Raw genomic sequence first — 7,182 nt, forward strand, 5'->3', positions numbered from 1 at the left:
TTCAAATATAACACAGGTTCATATATTCTTGTTTTTAATTTAAACACGTGCAAGGTACAGGTTGACAATTTCACTGCCATTTATGCATTTATCTTGCATACAACACTGAGCTATTACAATAATTCACAGATTCATGTTTTTATTTTAAACATACATGTAGAAGAATCCTCAAGCCATCTGTGGATACCACACATACTCAGACATTAGTGAGATGTCGGACCCTGATGGGTAGCACACAACTTATCTAACCTTGGACGGATGGAGGTTGTCAGACTGAGGTTTAATGTGTTGGATGCATGTTAATGTGTAATTTAAGACATTTAAATTTTTGGTGCATATATATTTTTAAAAAAAAATTGTCACAAGCTAAATTTTTGGACCCCCCTGCAGTACCGCCACGGACCCCCTAGGCGTTGCGTACCCCCTGTTGAAGATCTCTGTTATAGAATACATATGTGATATATTATACACTTACATTATATTAAGAAGCAACTTTACATGCATTAATGCAAAACTGTTACAGGTAATAACATATTTTAAGACACTGTAATGAGAAGAACAAGATTTTATATTATTTTATTACAAATAACAACCACTGTCAATAAGCAGATTCAGATACTCTGTCCTTAAAGGGAAAAAATAAAAGAGAAATGAAACTTTGAAATCTATCAGACGTGAACTTTGACTCTACCAGGTCTAAAGCAGAAGGTGGTCGGTTTTTTCTCACTCTGGTAAATATTAAGATATTAAGATATGTTTATTTATACCAAACACATGCACTACACACTCATGCAATGGTAGGTACATTTAACCTCTGCTTTTAACCCATCTGGTGCAGGACACACAGAGCAGTGAGCGACCATGTACGGCGCTCGGGGAGCAGATGTTGGGGGAGTAAGGTGCCTTGCTCAGGGGCACTAGACAGGTTAGGGAGACTCTTGGATTTTTGGACAGATCAATCCAGGTTCGCCTTTTGTTGTCTCTCCGTGGAGTCGAACCCGAAACGAACCAGAGACCTTCTCTGCCCATAGTCCAGGTTTCTACCACTAGACCACCGCCTCTCTAAAGGAACCACAGGGACCTCGATCCTGTTTCATTACATTAACTTGTTTCGTTTGACTTCAGAGTTTTGGTTGACGATGTTAGTTCCGCGACTTGTTTTTAGCTTTCTCTATGTGTTGGTCACCAAATGGTGTTGCCCTATGATTATAATAATTAACACCATGTTACAATAAATGAGTCTATGATGAGTCTCTGGATCAACCTTCAGTTAATCAAACTTTATTTGTATTGCACCTTTCATACAGGTCAGTGCAGAGAGCTTCACAGTTGCAGGTTTTCTGCATCTTGCACAGTTTATACATTCTGGTTTTCACGTAGCACTGCTTTTTAAAACAAGTTAAACTCTGAGCAGATACTGGACATTACTGGAGGTTTACTCTGCTGTCCAGTAGGAAAATATGAACTCACTGCTCAGATAATGTATCAGCTAAAACTCCTTTGTTTTAGTTTTCAATAGTCTGTCTTTGCAGGTGAATTTAATTTCCATCGCTCTGACTCGATAGAGTGAAACCGGGTTTCAATAATTATGTTGGTTTTACATGTGACAGATTCTCTAACAACATTAAAAAGAAACCTTTAAGGAAACGACATACTCAATACTCACTATTTACATCATACCACATATGTTTATTTTCTTGTCATGAGGGAAAAACACAAAAAGGTATTTAACAGCCTGAGTGAGGTCATCTCCAGGTAGGGGGGGGGGGCCGAAAGCTTGAAGATGTCTGATTTAAGTGCACTTAGTTCAGTAAAAGCTTATAACTTATATTCTTAAAGTTATATTCTATATATTCTAGAATATATACATGATATATTATACACTTACATTCTATTAATAAGCAACTTTACCTGTATAGTATATTTGACTATGACATCTTTTGAACGTGGTTATGAAGCATAATGACAATTACATCTATGAAGCCTTATGCTCAGACTTTTCTCAGCAGGTCCCTAAATCTTAAGGAACCTTCCCAAATGTAGGCAGTAGGCCCGGTTGTGTGACGTCATTTTATCTCTAGGTTTGTAGTAAACAACTCCCCTATAAAAAGCCTTGTCTTGCAGAGGCAAGTCGGAATTTTCACTATTCGGCCTGTGTGATTTCTCCAGGTGTACCATGGTGCCCGTCTGACCTGTGAAACTTCTGTGTAATAAATTCTGTTATGCTGCAAGTTCTGGGTCCTCGTCTCCTCTCTTCAAACACCGACTTCGAAGAGACACTGCTGCTTGAAAGATACGATAGATTGGCGTCACGACAGAGACGAGCTGTGACCTGCTTCACCTCCAACAGCTTCAAGCGGTGAGGATTTCTCATTTTGACTGAATGTGTCTTGTTGTGTTGATGTCTGAAGAGAAGATCCATGCTAAATTTGACTTCATATACGAAGTGCACATCGCAAATAAAGGGGGGGGGGGGGGGGGAAAGGTGTAACAGTTAAAAAAGGAATGAAATAAGGTAAAGACAGGACATAGTTTAGAATAGCTTAAATTGTAAAAATGAGGTGGTAAATCTGTGCAGGATTACGAAAAATGGTACCTCAATTTCTTAACAGTAAGTCACGGTAATTCCATTGTGTTACAATTTGCTAAGGCATAGACAGGAATTGAGTTAAAGAGAAAAATTGGGACAACCTGGGCCCAGGTCAATTTGAATAAATAAATAACAGTAAAGTGGTAAGGAACAAGAGTTATTAAAGAGGAACATAATAGTAAGAAATTGATCAATGAGCCGCAGAATCTGATTAGTGAAAGCCCTCTGTGACGGATCTAAGTAGAATGGGCCTGAGTTTTAAATAACTGGAGAAGTAGACATAAATTCGAATGCATGCTTCCACTCTGATATATGTTGAGGAACAGTGTCTGATGAAGCCCCTCAATCGGATGATTTACATCTCAAAAGGTAGCAAAAATTAAAATAATGGAAATAAGGAAAAAGCGGCAGATAGCGTGCGTGTGTGACTGGAGCTCCTTGGCTGAGAGAAAGAGTGTGCGTCTGTGTGCAGGGAGCCACCTCCCAGATGTGTGTGTATAACAGGAACAGACCCATCTCAAACAGTGGTCTGTGTGTGTGTGTGTGTGTATGAAGAATGGGATCATTACAGTGTTCGAGCTGTGTGAGAAAGGAAAAAAAAATTGTGAGTTGAATATGCAGTGTTTTTTGGATGTGTGTGTTTATTCTGTTGTTTCCCGGCCGGGATTTAAATCAATATGACTGAATAAACATAAACATATGATATTAATGAACATGAATCTCGTAATACACAATGAGCTCCTATTAAGGAGACTTATGAACTAGTAGTTTAGTGACACCATGAGCTGCCTTTATAGCAGACGTAAGAAAATAAATTGGGTTTAACGTGACATTTTAATATTTAAATACTAGATAATGATCATTTTGATAGGAGGAGAAATAAGTCAGAATTTTTTTTTTAAGGTGATAACGTGAGGAAATTGTTTGCATTGATTATTGACTGCCAATATGTTTTTATTAAGTGTGTCCATATTCTACACTACGAGCTGATATAAATAAGATTAACATGTCTGTTTTTCTTCACTGTGAGTGACACATGTGCGGTGCACAGACTGCACATGAAAATCAAACAGTTAAACTGCTTTACGAAAGAACTGTCGAGTTTTTGACAGTTACAGTAATAAATAATACAATATTGAGAACTTTAAAGATATCATTAGAATGAAATAAACTAAATTATACATTGACCTGGTGTGACCAGAACAACCTGGAGCTCAACGCGCTGAAAACAATGGAGATGGTTGTGGACTTCAGAAGGAACCCAGCCCCACCCACCCCCATCACCCTGAGAGACGCCCAAGTCTTCACTGCGGAGTCCTTCTGCTTCTGGGCACCATCATCTCCCAGGACCTCAAATGGGAGATGAACATCAGCTCCATCACCAGAAGAGGGCAACAGAGGATGTTCTTCCTGCGGCAGCTGAAGAAATTCAACCTGCCAAAGTCAATGATGGTGCACTTCTACACCTGCATCATCGAGTCCATCCTCACCTCCTCCATCACCATCTGGTTCGCTGCTGCCACCGCTAACGACAAAAGGAGGCAGCAGCGTCTCATCCGTTCTGCTGAGAAGGTGATCGGCTGCAATCTGCCATCTCTACAGGACCTGTTTGCCTCAAGGTCCCTGAGGCGTGCAGGCAAGATGGTGGCTGATCCTTCCCACCAAGGTCACAAACTCTTTGAGGTTCTTCCCTCGGGCAGGAGGCTTCGGTCCATCAGGACCAAAACAAGACCAGCTTCTTCCAGGCTGCCGTTGGCCTCATCAACAAGGCCCGGGACCCCTACCTGACTCAGACTTTTATTCCACCCCCACACCTCAAGGATGTGTTAAATTAATAAATTAACACATTATCTCATATTATATAATATTATATATACGTATATTATATTATACTGTATACATTGCATATTGCAATCGGACACTGTTTACTGTTTTGCATTTTGCATTTCACCTTTTACTTCACTTTTTATATCTTTTATCTTTCATATATTTTTATTCAGAAATGTTTATGTCAAAATAAATGCTACTTTGTATAAATATTGGAAAAAAGTGAGTAAATAAGAAGTAAACAGTGAGTAAATATATACTGGTTTTCTATTTTTTATTGCTTTTCCTATGTATGTTGTATTTATTGCATTTTTATGTTTCTATGTTCATTGTAAGCACCAATAACCAGAGCAAATTCCTTGTAGGTGTAAACCTACTTGGCAATAAAATACTTCTGATTCTCATTCTGATTCTGATTCTGATGATGCATGGTATGAAATTATGACTGGTATTTAAAGGAGAAAAACATCTGTTGACCTGAGTGCTGGCAGATAACGTGTGCAAGTGTGATGCTCACACTTTTAATAATGGCCCAGAGAGATTTATCATGTTTAGAAAGGATGTTGGCTGAAATTTTACAGCACTGGTTAACAAAGGCATTAACTGTGTCCACAACAACAGCAGTTTGATTTTTCCTACAGTATTGTAGTTGATGCATTTTTGAATACATGTGAATTAAAGCCCTATGAGACGAATTGTAATTTGTGAATATGGGCTATACAAATACAATTTGATTGATTGATTTAATGATTGATTGATGATACAAACTGACCAAATAGTTTATGACTTGGACTGTTTTAATGATCTCAGCTGTGAATGACCTGAAAGCTGTCGGACTCTTTGTATTGCTTATTTCCCAGATAACGAGTGCAAATGTGTGCAAATCATATTGAATCGCTCATAAGATACTAAATCATGGTCTGTTTCTTTTCCCTTACGATGACTGGAAATTGAGGTGGAGAGACGAGAAGGCAACTGGCCGGTACATCACGGACTGAGGCTTGCTGACATCTGCATGTGCAGCCCCTGTCTTCAGTTTGAACAAGGCCGGTACAGTTTTATCCACAAACTCTTTAGCAAAAATCTACATTTTACATATTTGTATGTGTTCTCATCTGTAGTTATTATTGCTGAAAACCATTTTAACCTGCTTTCATTTGTGAGCTATTATAGGAGATTGATAGAGCACATTCATCTGCTTACATGCACATGAAAAACTATATGCTGTAGTCAGTCAAAACAAAAAACAAGATATGAGGATTGGCAAAGGACTGACCAGTTAATGCATTTAATTAATTAATGGAATAGGATTGTTTGGTTTAAACTCCACTGAGAGTTGAAAATGAGAATTGTTGTTTTTGTGTGGTTTATTGTGATCTGAGCTGTCTTGGAGATTCACTATTGTGACTTTTTGATGATTTGAGATGAATATTGGGTGATTGTTTGCAGCGACTAAAAGCACATTTGGTAACAGTCGGTCACTTGTGGGAGCGCGTGATCTTTTTGTCAAACATTATAAGAGGATTTTGAGTTGTGATATTACATTAATGAGTTGTCTGCCCCTCAAATGTATACTATGTTTAGCTATGCAACAACGCCCCCCGGAAGTGATTCTGAGTTGTTTCCTGTGTTGTTTATTGGCGGCAGCTCCACTCACAAGTTGTGTCTTTCTTCTGCGGGTTAACGCATCGTCTTTTCACAAAATTCATTAGTCATAAGTTCGCGAGTGTTTAAGCTGGTTGGATAGCTAGCGCCCGCGCTAGCGAGACCTTCACAATGAGCTTTTGATTCCTTTGGAGTTGGGAAATCAATTTCATTTTTATTGGATGTGGTGAATTAGTGGCTTTTACCACATGATTGATTGATTTGATGATTTCATTGATTTATGAATTGATTGATTTGGTGGTTGAGTGCTTGATTGATTTGTTGATTTGATTGATTTGTGAATTGATTAATTTGTTGATTGGTTAATTCGTTGATTGATTAATTGACTGGTTAATTGATTGGTTTCTAATTGGTTTATTGATAATAATAAAAAACGAAAACAGCTTTAAGTAGCTTTAAATTTTAGCAATCATTCTTTAATTTAAAATAAGGGAACAAGAGTAAGCTGCTACTATGTGGAAAAAGGACACTCAAACTCCAAAACCAATTGCTCCTGTTGATGTGGTACAGAAAAATAATCCTTTAGTTAAAGACATCGCTAACGTTTCAACAATATCAGAAAAATGGCATAAACGCTGGGCTGAAATTGACCACCATGGCCGGTAGAGGGAACTAGGAACCCAGACGTTATTAGAATAATGCGAGTACTTGTGTCCACATAAAAGGCAGCGCAAAAGAGAGGTAAGAAGGGACGGAAACGCAAAGAAAAGAGAGAATTGGAGCTTGACAGTCTCCAGATGTTTGAAACTGCAAGCGCTGAAAGAGACCTTTTCGATAAATTTACATCCTGACAACATTCTTATTGAACCACTGGGATAGGAAGAAAACCCGAGAGCCTATGTTTCAAGAGCTCATCAAGAGTGGAGACATGTCCACAAGAGCAGACCTGGAGAGGAAGGTTCGATCCAAATTCAACAGCATTCAGAAGAATGTCATAATTGTGGACAGTTTGCCTGTGAGTGCAACAGCTGGACAGAATATGGAGGAGGAGAATACTGAAGAAACATCAGCGAAAGAAAGAACGGAGGATGACATGATTTGTGATTCATCCAAGATTTCTAAGTTGTCAACATCGCAGTACAACAGTGTGCTTCGTCTGT

Source organism: Platichthys flesus, chromosome 11, assembly GCF_949316205.1.
Source record: "Platichthys flesus chromosome 11, fPlaFle2.1, whole genome shotgun sequence".
Taxonomy (NCBI): domain Eukaryota; kingdom Metazoa; phylum Chordata; class Actinopteri; order Pleuronectiformes; family Pleuronectidae; genus Platichthys; species Platichthys flesus.